Genomic DNA, 27513 nt, shown 5'->3' on the forward strand with positions numbered 1-27513 from the left:
CCTGCTGATGTGGTCCGTGGAGGTAGGGAACAGGGAGAGAAGGGTGGAGAGTGGATTTGGATGGGCAAATAGAAGGATCTTCAGCTTGTCTTCTGGTTCTAAAATTAAAGGAGTATAATTGAAGGAATAAGGCAACTTTGGGATCAGTTTCGATTTACGTTCAATGTATGTGTGAGAAAAGAGAAAAAAAATCTTAAGTTTGTCCATTAAGTACACAAATAGTTTCGTCAGTGCCATTGCGTTGTCTCTAATGACATGGGGGCGAAAGGGATAATTTACTAGTTAAATTAGATAATGCATTTATTCCAACTGTTCTTAATCGTTTCTTCCTTTCCTTTCTTCTCTTTCCCTTTTCCCTTCCCCCTTTCTTTCTTTCTTTCTTTCTTTCTTTCTTTCTTTCTTTCTTTCTTTCTTTCTTTCTTTCTCTTTGTTTCTTTCTCTTTCTTTTCTTTTCCTTTTCTTTTCTTTTCTTTTCTTTTCCTTTCCTTTCCTTTCCTTTCCTTTCCTTTCCTTTCCTTTCCTTTCCTTTCCTTTCCTTTCCTTTTCTTTTCCTTTTCTTTTCTTTTCTTTCTTTTCTTTCACACAGACAGCATGAGCAGGGGACGTTCAGAGAAAGGAGAGAGAGAATCCCAAGCAAGCTCCACATTGTCAGTGTAGAGTCCGAAGTAGGCTTTAAACTCCCAGACCATGAGATCATGACCTGAGCCAAAATCAAGAGTTGGATGCTTAACCAACTGAGCTGCCCAGGCTCCCCTTAAATGTTCCTTTCAGTAATTAGAGTGGAACTGTACCTGAGTGTCAGTTTTGAAAATGGATAAAAAAGTAACTTATCTTAATTACATGTGCTTGATAAAAAAGCAAAAAAAAAAAAAAATAGACAAAAACATATATTTTTACAAAGGCAGGCCTGGTGTTTGATCTGGTTTCTTGAGAGAAGAGACAGCAATTTGTTTCGGTGCTGGAACAGAAGATGAGTGTGTGAGGCTTATTGCAAGACACTCAAGTATGTACTAAACCGCATATATCGTTCTTTGTGGGCGATCTAAAGAATGTTCAACAGTAACTTTCTCTGAGATGTTTTTTCCCCACTGATTTAATTGCTGAGTAAGCTGCAGCTCGACCATATGGCACAGTAGATTGCTCAGGGAGAAAATAATAATTTTGCATAGTGGCATACAGGTCATATACATTGAGAAAATGCCTGTTCAATTCCTGATCTTCTATTAGAACTGTATCCTTATAAATATGAAGTATGAATGTTTGCATGTCAACATGTAGTGTAGCAAGGCCACACTCCTCCTCAGTGGTTATGTTGGTCTATCTCTGGTTAAAGAACTAGGACAGGGTCTTGCTGCCTTGGGATCCTCCCGCTGGGCCCTGCCCTCCGCGGAGGTCAACCGATGGCCGGTGGCTGCAACGCCTTCTCAAGCTGCATGAACCCTGTACCTTGTGCATGGGTCTAACTACTGTTCTCCAGCCCTCCAGAACTTTGCCTTGGCCACTGTCCGGGAGGGTGGCGAACTGTGCAGCGTCTCAAGATTTTATTCAATCCAAAGGGTTACACCTTGAGGTTTTAACCCATAGCAGCAAAACGGGCTTCTGAAAAAGAATTGGAAACTCAAGGCCTCGATTGTCTTCGGAAATTTAAATTGGAAACCTTACCAAATTGATTGAGATCTATTTTCATGTATTTTTTAAAATTTTAAAGTGTCCTCATTTATTTTGAGAGAGACAGAGAGAGCATTCGCATGGGAAGAGCACAGAGAGAAGGAGAGAGAGAATCCTAAGCAGGCTCCGTGCTGTCAGTGCAGAATCTGACACAGGGCTTGAACTCACGAACCTCGCAACTTTATGACCTGAACTGAAACTGAGAGTCGGATGCTCAACCAAGGTGCCCCGTGGGACACGATTTTGTTTTTGTTTTTTTGTTAGCTGTCCACGGCATACCTGCCAAGATGTAGAGGTAGACAATTCATAATCCGGATGACCTACTGTAGGCTATTTCCTCGTGGTGACGGAACAGTGTCACCCCTGCCGCACTTGTTTCCGTTTGCATCGGCGGGCTACGGTCTTTGAATCCCATTCAAAGATACGGATTTGACCCAGAGGGGGGAAAAACCCGCCTTGCGTCACTTGTGAGAAGAATTGAGCAAAATTTGGTTTCACTCTAAAAACCGACCTTTTCATTCTTTTGAGCTTCTGTTGCAGATCAGGCATGATGGGGGAGAGGTGGTATGCAATGTCCCATTTCTGTTTGGTTCACCAACAGCACATTGTGGGGATTAAAATCCTTATGTTACAGCGAGAGATCGCTTTCTCTCTTGCTTTCCTTATCCCTCCTGTATCTAATTTGTTATCAATTTTAACCATTCTTTATGAAATCTCTTTTGGATCTCTTTATGATCTCTTTCATAGCAAATGGTTCCATCTCTCTCCTAGATAATCAGTAGTCCCCTGATTAACATCCCTGTATCCACTTCTGCTGCTTCCAGTATAGATTCTGCTCTGAAGCTGGACTTTGCTTAAAAAACATAAAGCTAGGGGCCCTGGGTGGCTCAGTCGGTTAAGCATCCGACTTCAGCTCAGGTCATCATCTCACATTTTGTGAGTTTAAGCCCTGTGTCGGGCTTTGTGCTGACAGCTCGGAGCCTGGAGCCTGCTTTGTATTGTGTGTGTGTGTGTGTGTGTGTGTGTGTGTGTGTGTGTGTCTCTTTCTGCCCCTCCCCAGCTTTCACTGTGTGTGTCTTTCTCAAAAATAAATAAAACGTTAAAAAAATTTTTTAGAATAAAATCTACATTGCTGTATTATGGCCACGGGTCCCCTAGGTCTGGGCCTTTCCCTACCTTCACTCATGCCTCACCTCTGCCTTTTCTGTCCAGTGCAGCCACATCAGATTTCATCAGGTCCTTGAAGTATTGACAGATTCTAAGTTCTTTGCAATAACTATATATTTTTTTAAATTTTTTAAAAAATATTTATTTTTTAATATGAAATGTATTGTCAAATTGGTTTCCATACAACACCCAGTGCTCATCCCAACAGGTACCCTCCTCAATGCCCATCACCTACCCTCCCCTCCCTCCCACCCCCCATCAACCCTCAGTTTGTTCTCAGTTTTTAAGAGTCTCTTATGTTTTGGTTTCCTCCTTCTCTAACCTTTTTTTTTTCCTTCCCCTCCCCCATGGTCCTCTGTTAAGTTTCTCAGGATCCACATAAGAGTGAAAACATATGGTATCTGTCTTTCTCTGTATGACTTATTTCACTTAGCATAACACTCTCCAGTTCCATCCACGTTGCTACAAAAGGCCATATTGCATTCTTTCTCATTGCCACGTAGTATTCCATTGTGTATATAAACCACAATTTCTTTATCCATTCATCAGTTGTTGGACATTTAGGCTCTTTCCATAATTTATCTATTGTTGAAAGTGCTGCTATAAACATTGGGGTACAAGTGCCCCTATGCGTCAGCACTCCTGTATCCCTTGGGTAAATTCCTAGCAGTGCTAATCCTGGGTCATAGGGTAGATCTATTTTTAATTTTTTGAGGAACCTCCACACTGTTTTCCAGAGCGGCTGCACCAGTTTGCATTCCCACCAACAGTGCAAGAGGGTTCCTGTTTCTCCACATCCTCTCCAGCATCTATAGTCTCCTGATGTGTTCATTTTAGCCACTCTGTCTGGTGTGAGGTGGTATCTGAGTGTGGTTTTGATTTGTATTTCCCTGATGAGGAGCGACATTGAGCATCTTCTCATGTGCCTGTTGGCCATCTGGATGTCTTCTTTAGAGAAGTGTCTATTCATGTTTTCTGCCCATTTCTTCACTGGATTATTTGGTTTTCGGGTGTGGAGTTTGGTAAGTTCTTTATAGATTTTGGATACTAGCCCTTTGTCTGATATGTCATTTGCAAGAGAGAGAGAGACAGAGCACAAGTGGGGGAGGGACAGAGAGAGAGGGAAACACAGAATCTGAAGCAGGCTCCGGGCTCCGAGCTGTCAACACAAAGCCCAACATGGGGCTCAAACCCATGAACCACGGGATCATGATGTGAGCCCAAGTTGGACACCCACTGACTCAGCCACCCAGGCACCCCTGGAATATATATATTTTAGAATAATGTCTTAAAAACTGTAGATACTTATCATGTTGAAATGATCATATGTTGAAATCTGCATGTTTTGAAAAAGTTACATAATCTATAACACTCCTGTGAAAATGATTATAAACGACTTTTCATTTTGTCTTGAATGTCATGTTAAGATTTCTAGTAATTCTTTATCGTCTCCTTATCTTCCTGAAGTCCAGTTTTCCCTGAAAGATTGCTTTGAAATCACAATATTGCTTGGGTATTTACTTTACAAAAATTTCTTTTAATGTTTGTTTATTTTTGAGAGAGAGAGACACAGAGCATGAGTGGGCAGAGAGAGATGGAGGGAGACACAGAATCCGAAGCAGGCTCCAGGCTCTGAGCTGTCAGCACAGAGCCCGATGCAGGGCTCAAACTCAGGAGCCATGAGGTCATGACCTGAGCCAAAGTCAGATGCTTAACTGACTGAGCCACCCAGGTGCCCCTACTTGGGTGTTTACTTTTGCATATGCAGTGCCACGAAGAGACAGATCATTGCTGCTGTGTAACTATGTTTGTTTATGTTAATAAAAGAAAGAGGAGAAATGAATCTGTTGGCAAGCAGGTGGCGTGTGGAAGGCGAGGCTGGTTTATGTTTGTCGGTAGTTAGTTAATCTGTGAAGTTTAATCCCCGGTCCAGGTGGTGTTGGGAAATTCAAGTGCAAATGTTAGCCCTGGCTTCGGTGACCTTCTCTCTACTGATCTATATAAAGACCTGGTGAGTGGTTAGCAATTTACAAAGGTTGCAGGTTGCCTGAAACCAGCGCCAAAGGGGGATGGAGGAACTTTCCTTCCTTCCTTCCTTCCTTCCTTCCTTCCTTCCTTCCTTCCTTCCTTCCTTCCTTCCTTCCTTCCTTCCTTCCTTCCCTCCCTCCCTCCCTCCCTCCTTCCTTCCTTCCTTCCTTCCTTCCTTCCTTCCTTCCTTCCTTCCTTCCTTCCTTCCTTCCTTCCTCAGACCTTGGTTTTTCAGGCATCTCTAAAAAGATGACAATAACTGAAGACATAGAAACACATCTATTGATGGTTAGTGGTAGGGAGTGGGCATTTAAGTTCGTTTTGAATTTTAGTGAGTAAACGCTATTTGGTGTGTGTTTCCTGGCAGTTACAGGCTCCTAACTGGTGCTGGTTCCACCTTGGAAGGAGATTTGGGGACAGAGAGACTCTCTGGAATCCAGCGAATCTGGCTTTCTTGTTGGTCAAAGTTTGAAAAACAGTAGCCGTGGAGAACTTCACTTTCCAGTACAACTTGAGTATTATTGGAATGTGGTTTGTTTTTTTGGTTTTGTTTTTTCCTGTTCCCTGCATCTATTTTGTAACTTTCCATGGACGTTTCCATAATTCCCAAATTAATTAATTTTCCAAAGTAATTTGCAGCTGTGATGTAGCATTTGCGGTGTCTACTGCGTAATAGTAATAGGGACCATCTTTAAAGGTTCATTTGTTGTTTGAGAGTAAGGAATATTCAACCCAACTGTGACACTCCTTTTTGTTCACTCATAAAACAGGCTTGTCTGGTTGCATGAGCTCAGAGGTGTCTTCGATTTCTCTTCGACTCCCTTGAAATAATTTCGTAGGTAGTGACTTCAAAAGGAGGCATCTGGAAATACAGCAATGTTTCAAATGACTCATGAATATATAAGAAAATTTTCTGTTGTAGGTGAGTTGAAAGATGAAGCCAGTTTTGAGTATTAGCAATGAAATACTGACCATTTGAGATACTCTAGGAGATTCTCTAAGACCAAATAGCTTTGTAATATTTGTTTATTTTACTAATTTGTGTATTTTGTATTTTTAGAACTAAAAGGAATTTTCTTTTTATTTATTTATTTATTTATTTTTAATTTTTTTTTTTTTAACGTTTATTTTTGAGACAAAGAGAGACAGAGCATGAACGGGGGAGGGTCAGAGAGAGGGAGACACAGAATCTGAAACAGGCTCCAGGCTCTGAGCTGTCAGCACAGAGCCTGACACGGGGCTCGAACTCACGGACCGCGAGATCATGACCTGAGCCGAAGTCGGCCACTTAACCGACTGAGCCACCCAGGCACCCCAGGAATTTTCTTGAGGGAGAAAACACTGAAAGTGACATTTTCACCAAGCTCTCAAGAATTTCTGTTTGTTTTCAAATAAGTAAAAATGGTGTGTGTGATGCTCTTTACCTAGACTCTTGGTATTTTTCACTAGTTCTCAAAAAAGTGAAACTTTTTTAGTGAAGCAAGGTAGAAATTCGAAGTTATGAATCCCAGTTGCCTAAAAGAAACTCTTGCCTGTGTATCTGCTTCCTGCAGATTCTTGACAATCTTCATTTTGTTTGGTTGAAAAAATTATTTTTCTCAGGCCAATAATCAAAAAAGTGCTACCTGCAATTGACAGCTTTGTTTTTGTTTTTTTAATTTTTTTAATGTTTATTTATTATTGAGAGACAAAGAGACACAGAATGTGAGCAGGGGAGGGGCAGAGAGAGGGGGAAACACAGAATCTGAAGCAGGCTCCAGGCTCTGAGCTGTCAGCTCAGAGCCCAGAGCAGGGCTCAAACTCACAAACCGCCAGATCATGACCTGAGCTGAAGTCGGAAGCTTAACCGACTAAGCCACCCAGGCCCCCCTGACAGCTTTGTTTTTGAAACAGGTCTGGCACATGTGGAAATGAAGAGGCAGAAGAACAAGGTGGGTGGGTGTGTGAGCTGACAGGGAAAGGGTCATTGGGGCAATTAAGTTACTCATTTCTCATCTTCTTTGATGACAGCCCCTATAGACGACTTTTCTCAATATGGCCTTGCACGGATACACATGTGGAGCTTTCAGGCTACTGCATCAGGTGAAGCTCCTTACTGCTTAATCCCCTCCCTAGAAACACAAGGTCTGGAGCACCTGGGTGGCTCAGTCGGTTGAGTGTCCAACTTTGGCTGAGGGCATGATCTCATGGTTCATGAGTTCGAGCCCTGCTTTGGGCTCTGTGCTGACAGCTCAGAGCCTGGAGCCTGCTTCAGATTCTGTGTCTCCCTCTCTCTGCCCCTGCCCTGCTTGCGCTCTGTCTCTGTCTCTCTTTCTCAAAAATAAACTTAAAAAAAAAAAAGAAGAAGGTCTGAAATGCTTGGGCTGGAGTGGCAAGAAAAGTCACCACTCGATTCCTGATCATTCTTTAGATCCTGATTAGACAGCATACTCTCTGCCTTTGCTCTGTGTCTTGTGGGTTACAAATTTATTTTGAACCCAAGGCAGATGCTTTATCTGTAAGTCATCCATTACTGCCTAAATGCTTTTGGGAGGCAGATCGGATTGGGCCCTTTATGAAATCCCAGCCAGCACTTTCACTCAACACTAATTGTCAGCTTACATTTAATTGCAAGTGGAGACAGTGCCTCCCACTTTCCTAAACTGTTCTGTTCCATCTTATTTGGTAAAAAGCAAAACAAATTTGGGAAACCTGAGGCCAGCCTTTGGATGACAGTGAGAAAAATAGCATGTTGTGGCCAAGATCATCTTATAGTAAAGACATTTTGGGCATCATTCATGCTGTAATACGTTAATTAATCTATCATGTTTAAATATGTATCATAAACAGTTTTGATACAACAGTGCCGTATTACTCCATGGGATACAGATGGGTAGAAAGCATGTTTTCTACTGTAACAGGCTCTGTAGTCTTGAGAAAACAAGATATATGACAAGAAAAAGCTTTACAGGGTGTCTTCCTACTGGTCACAGATGGTTTTAGATTTGGAAGAAGCTGCTTTAGGACCCTTTCAAACCAAGGTCTTCTGCAGTGTCTTTCCTGCAACAGTGATACACATGAACATCCACATAAGTGACCCCCCTGCCCCCCTCCCCACTTAATTAACTCTCCAGCTGTTGGGATGCCCTCTGTTCTCCCCTAAAACCTGTGTACTGGTGCCTCCTGTTTGCTGAACAGTCACTCAGCGGGGCCCTCTGCAGGCCGTCACCCCTCCCTGCAGGTGAGCTAATGCTCACCAAGAGATAGTGTTGTTTGTCCTCATACTGGTTAGTGACCATGGTACTTGCTGTTATAATTATATAATGAAATGCTTTGTAAATAAAAGACATGTGAGTGTGATAAGAGAGGTGTTTCAATAAAAATAGAATACTTTGGTAAGACCCTTGAGTCTAAAAACATTACTATCGGATTAGGAATAATCTATCAAATGTAAACAATTAAATCTTAGGACTCCATACTCGAATTTCTTTTCTAGTATCTTTATGTGATTTTACATTAGAGAAATCTAGAAACTAGAGATAAAGTGTAAGAGATCTGGATTTTGGGAGAAGAGGGAGTATGTTGGAAACTCTACTCAAGGTAGAGGCCATGGCCGTATGTGAAGAGAAGCATTTATTTCCTCTTTGCTGCTTAGGGTTGTTGCGTTTGAAGGGCTTTTTCATTCACAAAGAAACCATTGGTGCTGATCACTTCGGTTGAGAGGGATTCTGACACTGACTTGTCACTTCTTCTAAGAGGATCCTAATGTACATTTACACGGGTAAGGTTCTGATAACTTCTCCAGAAAAGAAACTCAGGTTTCTTTGACTCAGTGTTTGATAAACTTTTTGGAATTGGTAACTCTTTTCAGATTTCAGTTTTGGGGAATTAGAATTCTAACGTAAAATGTAAGTCCTCCACTATTCTGTACTAATTGTGAAATAACAGCAGTGTTAAAAATTTTGCTGCATCCTGTGGAGAAGAAAAAAAAATGAATCAGTCCTAATCTTAATTCTTGAGTTTATTATCTAATGTGGAAAAAACACATAATCAATTATAATATACTGAGGTTGGTACAGAGTGATAAAAAGATAAAGAAATATTAATTTTATATGTAAAGAACTTGGGGTATCAGGAGGCTTAAACATCTTCCCCAGAGTTGGCCAGTGCAGCAGGGACAAAAAACCTGATACATCTGACTCGGTATCTAATTTAATAGCTTCATACTCACATAATACTTCATACTAAGCCTGGCAAATAAAAAGCGAGCTTTCATAGTTTTCAGCTAAATTAGTTATTTTTAACTTTATATTGAATTAGAAAAATAATTTGATCACTCAGATTCCCAAATTTGTTTTCTAGAATATGGATTAATAACATATATGATGTATATGCCCCCTCCCCTTTCTTATGGTTCATTTTAAGTACTTTATTATTTTTAGTGTTATTTTTCTATAAACCAGTCATACTCACTGCCTCCCGCTCAACTGTATAGGGATAGAAGGCCCCCCACCCCGACCCTGGAGAGAGAGCCGGTTTGTTGGGGTCTCACTAAAATACGTAGAATGCCATGCATGACTAAGATTCTTCTTCCACGTGAAAATATCAGCAAAAGGTTGGTTTTTATTGAAAAACATATATATATATATTTCTGGAAAACATTTTAATAGTTTGTTTCAATTTACTTGATTAAAAGACCAAAGAAGAGAGTACATTCTTTTTTAAACCCCTGTCTATATACATTTAGAGAATATGCTTTATTGAAATGGTATCCTTAGACAATAAACATAATGGTTATTTTGTGGAAATGGTTAACCTTGGACAATGAATGTATATCAAATCAGCATATGCGTTTTCTCTTTTTCTTTACCATGGTAAAAGTTCCTTACTAGAGGGGCCTCTGGGTGACTCAGTCAGTTAAGCATCTGACTCGTGATTTCCGCTCAAGTCATGATCCCGTGGTTTGTGAGTTTGAGCCCTGCATTGGGCTCCATGCTGACAGCATGGAGCTTGCTTTGGGCCCTCTGGCTCCCCTTCTCTCTGCCTCTCCCTTGCATGCTCTCTCTCAAAATAAATGAACATTGAAAAAAATTAAAGGGATGCCTGGGTGGCTCAGTGGGTTGAGCGTCTGACTTCGGCTCAGGTCATGATCTCTCAACTCGTGAGTTTGAGGGCCACATCGAGCTCTGTGCTGACAGCTCAGAGCCTGGAGCCTGCTTCAGATTCTGTGTCTTCCACTCTCTCTCCTCCCCCTCCCATGCTTGCACACTCTCAAAAATGAATAAACATTAAAAAATTTTTTTTAATTAAAAATCCTTATTAGAGACAAAAGAAGAATGATTTAAGAAAATTAAGAAAAAATCTAAAACCTCATTGGCAGCAAATACTAAGGCCACTCTTTCTTTCTTTTTTTTTTCATAATATAATTTATTGTCAAATTGGTAACATACAGTGTGTAAAGTGTGCTCTTGGATTTCAGGGTAGATTCCCGTGGCTCATCGCTTTCATACAACACCCAGTGCTCATCCCAACAAGTACCCTCCTCAGTGCCCATCACCCACTTCCCCCTCTCCCCCATGCCCCCATCAACCCTCAGATTGTTCTTTGTATTTAAGAGTCTCTTACGGTTTGCTAAGGCTACTATTTCTTTGTAAAACTCAATACAGATGTTTAAGAGGTAAACAGATAATAACATACATTTAAAATCCATGTTTTCATTTTCTAGAACTGCAAGATACAAAGTCCCCTTACAGCTTTGAAATGACACACTTGAACGTTCCATTTCCTAACTTTCCCTTTTGGCCTTTGTTTCTCTTCATCTGACAATACTTCTTTATTTTGCAGATCTGTTTGGTTCTACAATATAATCCCAGGGCCTTAAGCATATCTCCTTACTTCCTAGAAGTGAAATCTGACAAATGCCTGAATAACTGAGTAGTTTTAGAGTTAGCAGATGTCAAAACACGGATGTGAGTGTGTCAGCTTGTCCCGACAGCATGTGAAAGTTGAATGATCCTCACGGTCCATTCTGCCTGGAGCATTGCGTCTGTGGTTGGGGCGTAGGAAATCTTGTGGGGTCAGATTGTGAAGGACCCGTGTGACATGTTAATGAATTTAGATCATGTTCTTAAGGAATGATGAACTTTGAAGGAGATGTGGAATGAGAGAAATTTCTAGGAAGAACACGAAAGCAAAAGGTATTTTTCCTAATATATCTGATAGGTAAGCACAATCAACATATTAGTGATAGAGTGAATTTTTTGGTTGTGAAGCCATTATTTTGATCTACCATTACATTAGGTGGCACGACTGGGTCAGCCAAGAAGAAGGGAAAAACAAAACTGTGTATAGGTATTTTTGTAATTTGATTGTTCATTTGACAGTGAAGCAGCTACTTTATGTGGTGCATTTGTAGGATAATTTCACTGAAACAGATCTCTATGCCCTTAAATAATCCTCCTCCTTACAAAGATTTCCATTGCTTTCTCTGCATGAGAGCCCAAGGGAAGATTGAGGAGATTGAAAAAAGGCAGTTTTTTTTAAGTTTCTTTATTTAGTTAGAGAGAGAGAGAGAGAGAGAGAGAGAGAGAGAGAGAGAGTGTGTGTGTGTGTGTGTGTGTGTGTGTGTGTGAGCGAGCAGGGTAGGGACAGAGAGAGAGAGAGAGGGAGAGAGAGAATCCCAAGCAGGTTCTGTGCTAACAGCACAGATCCTGATGCAGGGCTTGGTCTCAGGAACTGTGAGATCATGACCTGAGCTGAAATCAAGAGTTGGACGAGCTGAGCCACCCAGGTGTCCCAGAAATGGCAGGTTTAACATAGACTCTTAAGTGGGTTTAAAACATAAAACAATTGCCAAAAAGGCAAACCCAGGAGAGAACAGGCAGGCATGGAGGGTCGTGGAGGCTGGACTAAGAAGTCACGAAAGGGAGATGTGATGTGTAGAAGTTCCAAAGATATTTTAGTAGAATGGGCACATTTGGATGATTGTAAGGGAGAGGCAGGGAAAAGAAATGAGTCCTGTTTGTGATTTGGGCAATGCTTGCTTGGCCAGGGTTAAACAACCCAGGAGTATACTTGTGATTTTTGTCATGTATTTGGGTATTTATTAGCATTTATTGGATTGGTTAGCCTAGTGTTATTATGTTAAACTTTTAATATATGTAGTATTCTATAAGAGATGTGCTTACCCAATAGATGTATTCAGATCCATGTAATAAGTTCATATAGTACATCTCTACCAAAGAATGTGATCATGAATCTAATTCTTTCTTACAAAGGCATATACCTACTCCTCACTGTCAGAAATGCTTGTCTGAAGGACATTGAGGACATATACATGTATAGATAGTTGGTTGTGAATGATATAAAAAATGAAGTCAGTAAATATCCATTATATTTTCTACCAGAAATATGACATTCACTGTAAATTGGACAATGCTATTATACATTATTGTTGAAATGAAATGAAACGTGAAATGAATGAGTTATATTTTATAAGGTACAACCACTTTGTGGGCAATGTATTTGTAACAGTGTTTGTTATGCGTTTCCTGATGTGAGGGAAATATAAATGGTGATGTAGTGTTCTAAGGTGATTTAGATTTTGGAAGGATAAATGAAATGGAATTTTTGATTGAGATGACTACATTAAATTGTTTGGTTTTACATTTGATTGTGCTTTATGTATAGACTTCATAATAGGGTTTCAAATACATAAAAGGGAATTTATTCCATAAGCTAGAGTTAGAAATTCATTTTAAATATTTAATGATTTAATTTTTATTAGTGTGATGCTTTTTGCTTTGCCGATGAAAAATTGACAAGGGCCTCATCTGGGTCCCCCCCCCTTTTTGGGTAGTATCTTGGTTAGATTTGTTTGTTCTGTTCTGTATCTTTATAAACAGTGATAAATACTCATTTCTCAAAATAAACGCTTTTTCTAAACATCTGAAATTGCCAAGAGAAACATAGTAAACAATTGTGAAGCATTAAAATCAACAGACTTTACTCACTGAATTGCTCTTTGATTCAAAAACTGATTTTTCATACTTTGTCTCTAGAGAAAATTTGGTTTGCTTTCCTCCAGTCTTCTCTCTATCCTGATTGTCTTCACCAGGGTGCAGAAACCGTTTCGTGCCCCAACACTCAGGCCAGGTGCACATGGCGCTTGCTGTTGGACTAGACTTTGGGGCACTGGATGGGGAGTGGGGCTTGCGCTGGTCAAGGAAACAGTGAGGGAGAGTGAAAAGTGAATCATCTGAATTACCCCACTATCAACAATGGGTTCAATGGGTTCACTGTGAGGGGTTTGTAGGGAGTGGACGTTCCCCAGATTTATACCTCAGGAATATATTAGTACTGCAAGTGTATCGGATATGGAAATGCTGTAAAAAGTCGAGGGACACTTTGGCCACGCGCATTTCTATGAACTGTCATACTCCTATTTGACTCATATTAATTGACAAAGTGGGGGGAAAGGAAGAGAGTATAGTTGCAATATTTGTCCAAAAGGCAGCAGTTGGCCCAGGGTAGCAAGGAATGTGATTCTCCAGACTTTACTGATAAACCTCATGCCCTTTGCCCGTGTGCTGATCAAGAGTCAACGTTATCTTCAAATGTGCTTCTGGAGGAAAAATAAAATAAGTGTATTATCTCCAGATAATAGATGTAGATAATTGTTAATTATCCTCTTTCTTTTTAGATAAACAAATGTAATTAACCAAAATTCACCTTTACTTTTGTCAAACTTTTCACGATTCGGGAACACAGGCTATTAATAGGTAGGAAGGTATGCTGAAAACCATCTTGTCTCCTGTTGAAAGTTTGAATGTTATTGCTAGAGAACTGAGTGTCCCCTTATGGTAGTCATTAGCCACACATGGTTGTTAACATTTCAGTTTAATTAAAATTGAATAACAGTTTTATTTCTTCAATGGCCACAAGAGAGTTGTGGCTGCCATATTGGACAGGGTAGAAATATTTCCATCATTATAGAAGATTTTGCTGTGCTGCCCTGGGTTAGAAAGTATGTGGTTATGGCATCGAAGAAAGTATTTTTATACAGATCCTGTTGACGTAGTAATAAACAAGCGATACCATTTCAGTTATAAAGAATATTCTTTTTGGCTTTTTAAGATTTTATTTGAATTGCAGTTAGTTAACATACAGTGTTATATTAGTTTCAGGTGGACGGTATAATGATCCAACACTTCCATACATCACCTGGTACTCGTGACAACAAATGCCCTCCTTAATCCCCATCATCTGTGTCACCTATGTCCCCACCCACCTCTGGTAACCACCAATTTGATCGCTATTACTTCGGGTCTGTTTCTTGATTTGTCTCCCTCTCTCTTTTTCCCTTTGCTCATTTGTTTCTTAAACGCCACATGTGAGTAAAATCATGTGGTATTTGTCTGTCTTGGACTGACTTCACTTAGCATAATACTTTCTAACTCCACTTCGTTGCAAACGACAAGACTTCATTCTTTTCTAGGGCTGAATGATATTCTATCACGTATGTATACCATATCTTCCATTCATCCATTCCACATCATTCATTCCATATCTTCCATTCATATTATCCATTCATCAGTTGGCAGACACCTGGGCTGCTTCCATATCTTGGCTCTTGTAAATAACGCGGCTACAAACATAGGGGTGCATCTGTCGCTTTGAATTAGCGTTTTTGTATCCTTGGGGTAAATACCTACTAGTAGGATTGCTGGATTATAGGGTACTTCTGTTTTTTTCTTTCTGAGGAACTTCCATACTCCTTTCCTACAATGGCTACACCAGTTTGCATTCCTACCAATGGTGGAATGCACCACATCCTCACATCCTCACATCCTCCACATCCTCACCAACACCTGTTGCTTCTTGTGTTGTTGATTGTAGCCATTCTGACAAGTATGAGGTGATCTGTTATTGTAGTTTTGATTTGCATTTCCCTGATCATGAGTGATGTTGAGTATCTTTTTGCGTGTCTGTTGGCCATCTGTATGTCTTTGGAGAAATGTCTATTCGTTTCTTCTGCCCATTTTTAAATTGAATTATTTGGTTTTGAGTGTGAGTTTTATAAGTTCTTTATATATTTTGGATACTAACCCTTTATCAGATATGCTCTTTGGAAATATCTTCTCTCATTCTGTAGGTTGCCTTTCAGTTTTGTTGATTGTTTCCTGCACGGTGCAGAAGCTTTTTATTTTGATGTGGTCCCAATAGTTACCCTTTGCTTTGTTTCCCTTGCTTCAGGGGACCTATCTAGGAAAAAAGTTGTTACAGCCCATGTCAAAGAGGTTATTGCCTGTGTTCTCTTCTAGGACATTTATGGTTTCAGGCCTCACATTTAGGCCTTTCATCCAATTGTGTATACGGTATATGTATGTGATGAGTATTTCTCGTTCATTTATGTGTTACTGTGGCTGTTCCTAGCTGTCAGGCAGCTTTTCTCTTAGTGATGAAGATCCAGGCTCTTCTTTCTTGGGATTCTGCCACGCTTCAAATCCTTGAAGTGCTGGTCCCAGCTGCTGGAAAGGTTAAGTTGCACTGGCCTCTTCACCACCTTGACCTGCAAGTGATAAAATCGATTTTCCCTCAAAATCCATTGGCGAGAACTAGTCACGTGGCCCACCTATATGCTAGGCTTTCCAACGGCAACTCTGTCTCATGGAAGGAAAAGCCACTGGGAAACCACCACAGTTTCTCAGCAACTGAGAAACTCTGCAAAACAAATATGAATTTTATATGGAAAAGTAACTAATGGGTAAGGGAATAGTTTTGCTCATTGTTAAACTGATTGCATTCCATCATCTTCGGCAGACATATATTATTGTTTTCTACCCTTTTTCAGGAATTGGCTTTCACATTATGATGTGATTATAATTTCACATTATAGTTTGATAATCTCTGAGAACCAATTAATATCTTTATTTTCATGTTCTTCTACATTTAAACACTTTCTACCTTACAGATTAAGAACAGTCGATAAGACCAACCTCATTTTTACTTAGTTCATATAAAATATTATAGATTCATGGGAAATTTATGTAAAAATGGTTATATATTTTTATGTAGGCTTTTTATTTTATAGGTGAAATAGTGATACTCTGTTCCTAGAAGTTTTCTCTTGTGGGTCTGAGTATGATTTAATTTAGAAGAATAGAATGTACATAAAATTAGGATTATGTGTATCACATGTAGTGAAGTACACCTGGAAAGGAGTCTCCTTGTTATGGACAAAGTTACTGGCAGAATTCTCATAGAATTATCTCTTGTAAATCATCTTCCAAGTTAAAAGATAAATCCATACTCAAAATGTGCACTTTTAATTTTTTTAGTTTTTAGTTTTGGGGGCTTTCTTTACATTTTATTTGTAAGTCATCTCTACACCCAACATGGAGCTCAAACTCAAAACCCCATGATCAAGAGTCACGTGGTCTGAGTGAGCCCACCAAGCGCCACCAAATCTGCATGGTTTTTACATGTTGATACCATTATTGGATATCCAGTGCACATGCAAGCACACTTCTCTTTCTTGACCTTGGCACTTACGAATACCAAAAAAAGATAGTTCAAGGTTACCCTATGCCTAAATTCATTTTGACTGTTTTCTTCTCTTTGGATATCTCCGTCTGTAATCTCTGCTTCTATCTCTAGAGCCATCTAGCTATCTTGTGTGTCTGTCATCTGTTCGTCCTTCCTTCCTTCCTTTCTTCCTTTTCCTTCCTTCCTTCCTTTTCCTTCCTTCCTTCCTTTTCCTTCCTTCCTTCCTTCCTTCCTTCCTTCCTTTTTCTTTCTTTCTTTCTTTCTTTCTTTCTTTCTTTCTTTCTTTCTTTCTTTCTTTCTTTCTTTCTTTCTTTCTTCCATCTATCCATCCATCCTATCAATCATATCTGCTGGTAATACGTTGGACAATAGTGTGGGATTGTAAAAATGACCTTGCAAACTGGGGCGCCTGGGTGGCTCAGTTGGTTAAGCGTCTGACTTTGGCTCAGGTCATGATCTCGTGGTTTGTGGGTTCAAACCCCGCATCAGGCTCTGTGCTGACAGCTCGGAGCCTGGAGCCTGCTTTGGATTCTGTGTCTCCCTCTCTCTCTGCCCCTTCCCTACTCATGCTCTGTCTCTCTCTCTCTCTCAAAAATAAATAAACATTAAAAAAAATTTTTTTAATGACCTTGCAAACTGAAAATGCACAAGGCAATTTTAATAATCAAGTGGAAAAATTTGTTTTATCAGCAACCTTTACAATTTTTTGCTTAAACATTAAAAACTCTCTTAATTTCAGTCATAAGTATGTAGGGAAATGAAAAAAAGCAGTAAAACTCTCTTCAGTACTTTATAATTTGAAACAGAAATATCGAGAACTAAAATGCTTTGGCCCTTTATAAAAAACGTGTCAGGAGTAGTTTGAACCGTGCTTGCCGCCTTCTCATCGAGTAACTTAAGGAATGAAAATCTTCTCGGCCATGGCAAACTGCTGTACTTCTAAGTTTGGGTCACCTCCTGACCTGTCCCCCTTTGTGCTTGCATTGTTATGAAATATCAGAGCATTCTTTTAATGTGAAATTTATTTTTTTTTAACAGATGTCACCTCCTTGAGGACAACTCGATCCTTTTCATCACGGCTAGCCTCTTCATGTTTGTTGGTAAGCTCTCTTGTACTACGTTTTTATTGGTTATACGTCCAGAGTCTCTCAAATGGTCATAGTGTCAATGTTCCCGTGGTCAACCATGCGTGGAAGATTCCGATTTAACTTCCAGTGCTAGCGCTTTTCGTTTCTCTGCTCTACTTTCCTCTTCGTCGGCTGTTTCCCTCCCGATTATCCATTTTGTAAAAAGTTTTGTGGGGCTTTCCCTGGGAGATAAGGGGGCCGTGGAATGACACGCTTTTCTGTCTGTATGTGCGCGGAATAACAGATGTACAGTGACTAATCGCCGATAGGCTTCGAAAGAAGTGCCACGGTTGGTCACTGAATGGGGTGTACGTCTCTTTTTTACATAGAGATTTGTGGGCTAAAGAGCTAGCAGCAAAGTTTACACTTGAAGCAATTACTCCCATCTGATATATTACAGTAACTGAAATTTGAACCCTGTTGTTGAAAGCTGGTGGTATTTCACTAAACCATGATAGCTGAAATTTGTGTATATTGGAATCCTGCAGACAAGGATTGTTTCTGTGTGTGTTTTCCTTTTATGGAATCCTCTCTCTGGTCCTCCGATCATTTCCCCTCCTGGGCTGTTACTACTGCTACAGCCCGTATAAAATGAACCCCATGAAGCCCTTTATTTATTCTGCTACAATGTGTCTATGACATAAGCTGGGACAGGTTTGAGAGAAATAAGCATCGTTACTGAGAGAAGTCCATAAAATATTTACCTCTGGCAATTGGATAATGCTTTGAATTAGAGAAGGCTAAAAACATACTGCACAGTGCAGGGAGAGCCATCCACCCAAGTGCATCTACACCATCTGTATGCATGGATGTGATCGTATTCCAATTTAAGAGTAAAATTCATTACTTGAGATAGTATAACTTGAAGCTAGTTAATTACTGGATTTGAAAAAAGAGCAATGCTGGTATTCACAAATAAATTAGATGTGACTCTGGTGTGTATACAGAGTAAATTACAACAGTTTCAAACTATACTTTAATGGATAAGATTTCTCTTGGGTTATCTGTAGTAGAATCTAGATTCGTGGGTTTTAAACTTTAAAACGCATTTGCATCACTGGGGGTCTGCAATTTCGTAGTTTTAACTACTTCCCAGGAAATGCTAACGTAGATGACCAGACATTGAGTATCAAGAATCTAGCACTACGTAGATGTTGCTGTAAACGTTTAGGAAGTCAGTGGCTTTAGCGAATAAAACTGTGCCGTATTTAAAATTGCTTTGACTCTTTTCCACTTTCCAAGTGGAAACTACGCAGTGTTAAGAACAAACTTTGGACCTTTCCTAGCTTTTAAACTTCTGCCTTGGGTTTGCCTTTCCTTTCAGTACCTTCTGAAAGCTTTCTCTTTCTTTACTCCTACATGATGGCCTTCCATTCATTCACCAGCTCACCAAATCAGGCTTTAGTCTGGATGTGAACTTCTGACAGAGACTTTCTAAATGTACATCAGGACCTCCTTGCAGTCAACTGTGTGATGTGCGTATAAGATCTTGTAATGTGGAGCTGACTTCATGCACGTCTTCCCTCCTTTGGTTTCTGGAATATCACTGCTCTTGTTTCTTCTCCCACTTTTATGGGGCTACCCTCTCCATCTCGTGCACGAGCTCCTCAGTTCAGCTCCATCAGTGCTCTCCTGCCCTTTTAACAGACCAGCGGCTCCTGCCACCATCTCCTCTTGGCTCTAGTTGCCATGCATATTTCAGTGACTCCCAATTTTTGATCCTTCTACCTCCAAGACTCATAGGTTCACTCCCATAGTGACCTTGGGCAAGTTTCCTAACTATCCTGACCCTCACTTTCTACCTCACCGTGCTCTTGTGGGGATTAAACAATTCTACTTGTAAAATACGTGGAAGAGTTCCTGGCATCTAGCAAAGGGGTGCAAAATGCAAGCTGGTAAGCATCTGTTGGAATTTTGAGCAACAAAGAGGCTGTATGCCACACGATTTAGGTGTCTACTTAAGTGCCTTGAATAACGATCATGAGATTCCTCTGAGAATATTGCCCATTTCTCCGCATGACAGATTAGCAGGTTGCAGTAAACTATATCAATTTGAATTTATTTCTTTGGAAATGTCCCATCTTCTAGTTTGACTCAAATGCACGTAGTAACAGCTGATGCCATGGGTGCATCCAGCCTGTGGGGGTCACAGATTTCCTTGGTCGTATTCTCACTGTGGGCAGCTCTCTTCCATTTGAAGCCATGTGAAGCACAGTCGTCCATTTTTACTGAGGACTGTATCATCCCTCAAACATTTGTTCTTATTGATGGAATTTTTGGAATCTCGCGCTTTGGAAAATACCTTAACTAATTTTGAGTTTACCATTCTATTCCTTTATAAAAAGAAAAATGTAATATTATCCTCAGACATAGCCTGAAGAATTTCAGTCTGAGAAATGAGCCTGATAGCCAATTTCTAAACTACACACATTTAGTGCATTTAATTCAACACATATTCGTTGAATATTTATGAAGCATCATCATCGGAATGTAACTCTCGCTGGCCTCGAATTTTTCATGAGAAGGAGGCAAATATATGAATAAAGAATTATAGTCAGATGTGTTAATTTCTCCATGGTAAATATTAGTAGAACACATCATAGGAACCCAAAGGAGAAGACAGCCAATCTGTCCAGAAAAGTTAGAAGAATTTTCACAAAGGAAGTCGGATTGGATCTACTGGAAAAATCTCCAGGAGTGAAGAGGAGAGAGAATTCTCCAGATGTGGAGAAGAGAGCATATGCAAAGACCTCAAACCCAACAGGGCCCTGTGGGTTTGGGCAATATGTTAAATTCTGTAGGTTCACACCAGGTTCGTTGTGGGGGCCAAGTGAAAGCAACAGTGGAGGCCTAGCCTGTGGCCCACACCCTTTATCTTCCTCTCTCTAGACTTGTTCCTCCCATGGGCAGCCTTCTGGGAAGATGTGTGAACCCTTGAGCCTAGGGTTCAACATGTGCTCCCCATCTGCCCTAGAGAACAGACTCCTTACACTGGCCTTGGAACAGGGTATAGGGTCATTGAGGCAGGGAATTCCAAGGTTCCAGGTCTAGAAAGATGAAGGCATAGGTCCAGGAGAGGAACATTCCTTTGCTCTAAGGAAAGAAAGCCAGAGCAGGACTTTCTACAGTTCTGTCTGGGGCAGAGGATGGATGGAGCCCAAGTTCCATATGATTCATAAGTTGGTCACTTGGAGAAGGTTGGATATGGAAGATGAAGCCCAACTTGTGGATTAGAAGCAGATTGTGATTCGTTTTGATTTTAAAAATATATAATGGTCATTGTCTCCGACTATAATTAGTGGAATCTAATTTTACTGTCTAGGATCAAAAAGTTCAACCCGAAAAATTATACTGCTCGGTTTATAATGTGGTTGTGAATGAATTATTGATTAGTAGTGTTACTCATTTTCAAAGAATTAGAATGCCAGGAACTATACTTTAGCCAAAAGTTGTGTTAGACAGAATTAAATCTCTTCTCTCCAAATTTGATTGTTGCTAGCACTTCTAATCTTGCAGTGATTCAAAAATATAAGCATAGCCTATTAGATGCTGGTAATCTCAAATTAAAGAACAGTGCCTTGTAATTGTGCTGTGCTTATCCTTATTATATGTGCTGATTTAGTCTATATATGTGAAGTAAGAGTGCTTATATTTCCTAAATCTTAAACTTCATACCCATGAGTGAGGTCTAGCAAATACCTAGCTAAAACTTTCCATCAAGGCAGAAAGTTGGAGGTGAAGAGTTATATACCATAGAATAATCACATTTCAAGAGTTTTTCTCTTTCCTTTCCTTTCCTTTCCTTTCCTTTCCGTTCTTTTCTTTTCTTTTCTTTTCTTTTCTTTTCTTTTCTTTTTTAATGTTTGTTTATTTTTAGAGAACAAATATGATCAGGGGAGGGGCAGAGAGAGAGAATCCCCAACAGGCTCCGCACTGTCATCTCAGAGCCTGACCTGAGCCAAAATCAAGAATCAGACGCTTAACTGACAGAGCCACCCAGGATCCCCTCAAGAGTTTTCCTTTAATATAAGTCAGGGAAAGACAAATATCATATGATTTCACTCATATGTGGAAATTAAGGAATAGAACAAAAGAACAAAGGAAAAAAAAGACACAAACCAAAAAAGAAACTCTTAACTATAGAGAACAGTTGCACGGATGGTTACCAGAGGGGAGGTGGGTGGGGAGTGGGGTACTAGATGATGGGGATTTAGAAGTGTACTTGTGATGAGCTTTGGTGATGCTTGGGAAGTGTTGAGCCACTATGTTATACCTGAAACTAATAGAACACTGTATGTTAACTATACTGGACTTAAAATTTTCAAACAGTGCTTTTTTAATTTCGTTCACCAGTTGCAGTGTTTCTTAGAGTCATTCTGATTTATATCTCAAACTACTTTTCATCGTAGAACATGACTCAAATTTACAGTAAGTCTACTGTGTTTGCTAAGAAATCCTGCGGCTGCTTAATGACACCATCGGGAAATAAAACAGAAAAAAACAGTTAAAGAGAAGTGGGTCAGGCAGGAACTGAAGGAAAAAAAGAAAGGAGAACAAAAAGGGATAAGAAGTTGTGTGCACTAGATAGTGTTGGCTGAGAAGGTGGTAACTGCTCAAGTTGTCCCTTAATGACCAGTCACCATATGTGTTTACCTCTAATGCATTTTACAGATGGGCAGAACATTCAGGATTAGGACACAAAAGCTTTTTCTATAAAGCTTCAACTTCCTGGAGACAGTAGGCATTAATAAATTAAAATTTAGTGACACATTGATAAGTAAAAGTTAAAAAAAATAAAACCCCAAATATGAAAATCATGCCAGGAGCGCCTGGGTGGCTCAGTTAGTTAAGTGTCTGATTTTGGCTCAGGTCATGATCTCATGATTTGTGGGTCCACCCCTGCATTGGGCTCTGTGCTGACAGCTCAGAGCCTGGAGCCTGCTTCTGATTCTGTGTCTCCCTCTCTCTCCGCCCCACCTCTGCTTGTGTTCTGTCTCTCTCTCTCAAAAATAAATAAAATTTTTAAAAAATAAAAAAAAAGGAAAATCACGCCAAAGGTCCTATTTCTCCCTTGAACTTGGGGACCAAGTTATGAACATGATAAGAAGTTGTAAACTCTACTTGGGACTAATCAGCATTGCTGTTCAGGGTCCTTTCACACTAATTTAAGGTGACTATGGTCGTAGAATCCTATGATGCTTCAGCATGCTGTCATTTCACATGCTTTAAGCACATAGGAGGGGAAGAAGAAGGAGAAAAGGAACCCACCTTTCTATGGCAGTTGTAACTCAAAATACTGTGTGTTCTCTTTTAGTCTCTTGTTGGTTCTAACTAGAACTCATTTATTTTGCTAAAGGAAATTTAATGTGGAAGAGATGCATTGGGTATGACAGATGAAAGTCACTTTTCTCAGCAAAAGACATTTTAATCTCAGGGCATATTCTAGAATAACCAATGCTATTAAAAAGCAGGCAGCTGGAGTACCCTATAAGACACAAAATGAACTAAAGCAGTCCATGTGATCAGTACAGGCTCACAATATTCAGTGCTAGGTAGATGCATCATCCAGATGCCTTATAAAATCCAACTTTGTTAAAGTGACCAGATATTTTGGCATTGTGTAGACAGAGTCTTAGTTCTACAAATGTTAAGTGACATCAGATTTTTCTGCTGAAGACAACTCCGGTGACCGAATTCAACATTAAACACTTAGTTGAAAAAGTAGTGATTTGGTTTTAAAATTAAAAAAAAAAAAGGTTTAAGTTAATTTTCATCAGGGTGAATTTGTTTAAATGTGGTTGGAAGACATGTAAAAACTTAAAAACGTGGTTGGGGGAAGCGACCCAGAGCAATACAGGTCGTCTCACAATGCTACTTTTCAGTTAGAGAGTTCTCTTCATTCTTCAGAAATTTCCATATATAGTTTCTCATTTAATTCTCCAAACAATTTTTTAAATTGTTGAAATTTTTAAATTCCATTTTTCCAATCTAGAGGTGATGAAAATGAGTCCCAGACAGGTGAAGTGACCTGCCTCGGGGGGCATATTGCTGTAATAGGCTTCTCACATTGTTCATGCGTCCCTGTATCTATTTCCTTACGTGTCTACACCCAGTTTAACTGCACTTACTCATATTGTTTTTGGCCAATGGAGCAATAGCAAACATGGCACAAACAGAGGCTTGACAGGTGCTTTTTCCCCTTCTTCCTGCTGGGAATCTTTGTGCCACAAGGTGCCGCCTGATGGGCCACCTGGAGAACCAGGCCAAGGCCGCAGACATATGGATGAGGGCATCGTAGATCTACCAGCCCCAGCAAAATAGCCAAGGGGGTAGGACCAGCCAGCCAGCCGTCAGATTCATGAATTAATAATCAGTCATTGTCTTTTTTTTTTTAAGTTTCTTTATTTATTTTGAGAGACAGAGAATGCCTGAGTGGAGGAGGGGCAGAGAGAGAGACAGAATCCCAAGCAGGCTCCGTGTGGTTGGCTCAGAGCCCGATGTGGGGCTCAAACCCACGAACCACTGAGATCATGACCTGAGCCAAAATCAAGAGTCAGACACTTAACTAACTGAGCCACTCCGGTGCCCTCTTCCTATGTTTTTTAACCATGTGGGAAATGTGGATGCAGTATATTTGTATTACCTATTTTATTTTATTTTATTTTATTTTATTTTATTTTATTTTATTTATTTTTTAACGTTTATTTTTGAGAGAGAGGGAGAGCATGAGTAGTAGAGGGGCAGAGAGAGAGAGAGAGAGAGAGAGAGAGAGAGAGAGAGAGAGAGAGAATCTGAAGCGGGCTCTGAGCTGACAGCAGAGAGCCCAATGTGGGGCTTGAACTCACAAATGGTGAGATCATGACCTGAGCTGAAGTCGGACGCTCAACTGACTGAGCCTCCCGTGCACCCCTGGGGATGATTGTTAAAGCATCAAGCACTAACTCACAAACCTAGAGTCACAAGGTGGACGGAGCAAGACCAAAGCACAGAACTTTTGAATCCAATTTCAGCCCTCCACTGGGGGATGGAAAAGTGGGTATTTTACCCAGAAGTTGAAAGAAATTGATCTAAAGGATTTTAAAAATTGAGAAGGGAGAAATCAGATCCTTCCACAGGGACTGTCAGAGGCTTTAGTTTTTGCTTATTTTTACAAAATTCTTTTATCTTTGTAACTAAATAGCTGTTATCTACAGACACATTTTTTCCTACTCTTAGATTTGTTCCTTCGTCGCTTGTATCATAGTATGTGGCTTTCATTAAGGGTTAAGTTTTCCAGGGGAAAATGTAAGATAAAACCATTCAGGGTTATTCATTTATTGTCTTGACATATTTATAATTCATGGCATATGTATTTTACCTTCTATAGGCCTGTGGGGCTGAATAAAATACCCAATGTAGCATAGAGCAACATTTTTTTTTCAGACTTCCCTCCACGGGGCTTGTGCATACTCAAATCAGTAGTTCACAACTGCTCAGGAATAAAACAAGTTATTTTTGTTGTTTTACATGGCCCCAAAATATCGTGCCGAGTATCCCAATGAAAACAAACATTCATGTTTTCAATATTTGTCGTCTTAGTAGTTGCTTTGGTGAATTTCCCTCAAATCTCCCAACGGTTTCTTCGGGTTTCGTACCAAGATTGATCTTTCTCAGGCACAAAATGATTTTTTAGAAACTAAGATTTAATTTGAATGGGGACGGGGAAGTAGGTGAAACAATGGCTTTTCGAGGGAGGCTGGCCGCAACTTTGAAGTCCAGAGCTATAGGCATGGCTTTGTAATGCCCCGCTGGAAAAAAAAAAAAAAATCCCACAGAAAAGTAAACATTTTGACAAGGATCTAGACATCAATTGGAGCTCATCCAGTATTAAACAGAAACACATGCTTTGTTCAAGGCATTTACAGAAACAAAACCATCCTGCCTTCTTTATTTATTTTTTTAAAGTTCAGTCTTCTATTTGTGCCCTGTCGTGACTAAAGGAGACTATGAATTGGAAACAAAGGCACATTCTTCCAACTAAAATCTGAAACACGTCCACTTTCTCCTTTCCAGTGCCTTTACCCGTGACCTCACGGCCCATGCTCTCACCCTCCTCCACCGTGCCCTTCCACATGTTACTATATTTTTATTTTTATTTTTTTTAAGGAGTCTCCACACCCAGTGTGGAGCTGAACTCGGGGCTCGAGCTCACGACCCTGAGATCAAGACCTGAGCTGAGATCAAGACTCGGACGCTTAACCGATTGAGCCGCTCAGGTGCCCCCACCACACGTTCCTATAAATGTGCTTTGGCCAAATATTAATGCTAGGCGCCGATAGCAAGAAAGCCAAACATACACCCTGAGGAGAGTCCCGAGAGTCAACTCTTTTTTTTTTTTTTTTTTTTTTTTTTTTTTATTTTCCTCTTGACTTGAGCTGTACCTGTGATGCTGGTGTCCCCTGTGATCTGGAAGCTTCCCACTCTGTAGGTGGGGAGTATTCTCTACACTACAAGTCTGGAAAGTTACCTCATACAACAGTGCCAGGAGCGGGTGTAAGTGCACTTTCTGGACCCTCCAAGCCCCACATTTGAAGAAGTGTGATCTATTAAGCGGTGTAGACAATAGGGACACAAAACCAAATAGTCAAAGAGCTTTGTTAATCCCGTGGGATAAGCCAGCACAAAACCAAAGCAAATGCCCCCCACCCCCCAAACCTAGAATATTTTTGTTTTTATAGGAGTTGTACAACTGGTTCATTAACTAAACTTCTCACTTTTCAACTCATTATTTTGGTGTAGATTTGATGCCTTGGTAATTCTATTAAAAACAGAAAGTTGGGGTGTTTGTAGAGTGTAGGTACAGTGAAGCACTGACAGTTTTGGCCAAATTTCTCGAAGGATCCTTTAGCTTCTAATCATTACAAAAGAATCCTCTGAGGAAGGCAGTTTTACATATTAAATTTCACCGTTACCTGTTTGTAAAACTGAAACGCAGTAAAATGGGAGAACATCTGTCTTTAATATTTCTTTCAAATCGCAGTTGTGATGGATGTTTCCAAGACCACCCACCTGAGGGATGTGGAGGCACCAAATGGTCGTAAGAATGACGCTAGACCCACATCGGAACCCCATTGCTCATGCTCGCCATGTTGCTATGTGGCAGTAGCTTGAGCTCCTCTCCTCCTTTTCCAGGAATTTCCTACCTGGACAGAAACAGATCTAAGAGGGGGCCCGCCAACGTCTTCCCAGTAAGAGCACCTTCTGGTGCTTGGAACTGGCCTGTGTCCCTCCTCCCAATCGATGTCCGTTTGGGTTTGCTGTTGGAGGCACCATCTTTTGGAAACCACCGGCCACTCTGGAGATGTCCCTGTGTCATCAGAGAACGGCCATGAGTAGAAACACTCCTCCCTTGTGCTGCCTGAGGGTAGACGGCATCATTGGCCCTGTCCCGGTTGGGGAAGGGCCTCTTTCTCACAGCATCATTAGGTCCACGTCTCTTCAATCACCATTCCTCAGAAAAATTGTAACTCTCCTCTCCCCCTGTACATCAGGCTCTCTTCAGCTGGATTTCACACGAAATTCCTCATACGTTCAGTGCGTTTTCAGGACTCCCATCCCAATTTTTTGATTAAATATCAACACCATTGGTCACACAGCAAGTGAACAGAAGCTTTTTACCCCAAATTTAAAAATTAATGAAGTTGGGGCACCTGGGTGGTTCATTCGGTTGAGCCTCGGACTTCGACTCAGGTCATGATCGCACAGTTCGTGGGTTCAAGCCCCGCATCGGGCTCTGTGCTGACAGCTTGGAGCCTGGAGCCTGCTTCGGATTCTGTGCCTCCCTCTCTCTCTGCCCCTAACCCACTCGCATTCTATCTCTGTCTCAAAAATAAATAAACATTAAAAAAAATTTTTTTTTAAATTAATGAAGTTGGATCATCTGGACCAGTTGGTACCAAACCAAGGCATCCTGGGGCATATGAAGATTTCCCAAGGGGCATGCTCTCATGGAGTGGTT

The 27513-nt window shown here is 40.4% G+C and overlaps 1 long non-coding RNA gene across 1 annotated transcript in view; it reads left to right on the forward strand.

The window, feature by feature from the left end:
• The window catches only part of LOC128315709 (uncharacterized), a 372477-nt gene that overhangs the window by 6685 nt on the left and 338279 nt on the right, over positions 1-27513 (forward strand). The window contains exon 2 of the long non-coding RNA XR_008298770.1: positions 17428-17489. This is a non-coding gene — a long non-coding RNA (uncharacterized LOC128315709). The remainder of the gene's footprint in view (positions 1-17427; positions 17490-27513) is intronic.

This window comes from Acinonyx jubatus, chromosome B2 (genome assembly GCF_027475565.1).
Source record: "Acinonyx jubatus isolate Ajub_Pintada_27869175 chromosome B2, VMU_Ajub_asm_v1.0, whole genome shotgun sequence".
Taxonomy (NCBI): Eukaryota; Metazoa; Chordata; class Mammalia; order Carnivora; family Felidae; genus Acinonyx; species Acinonyx jubatus.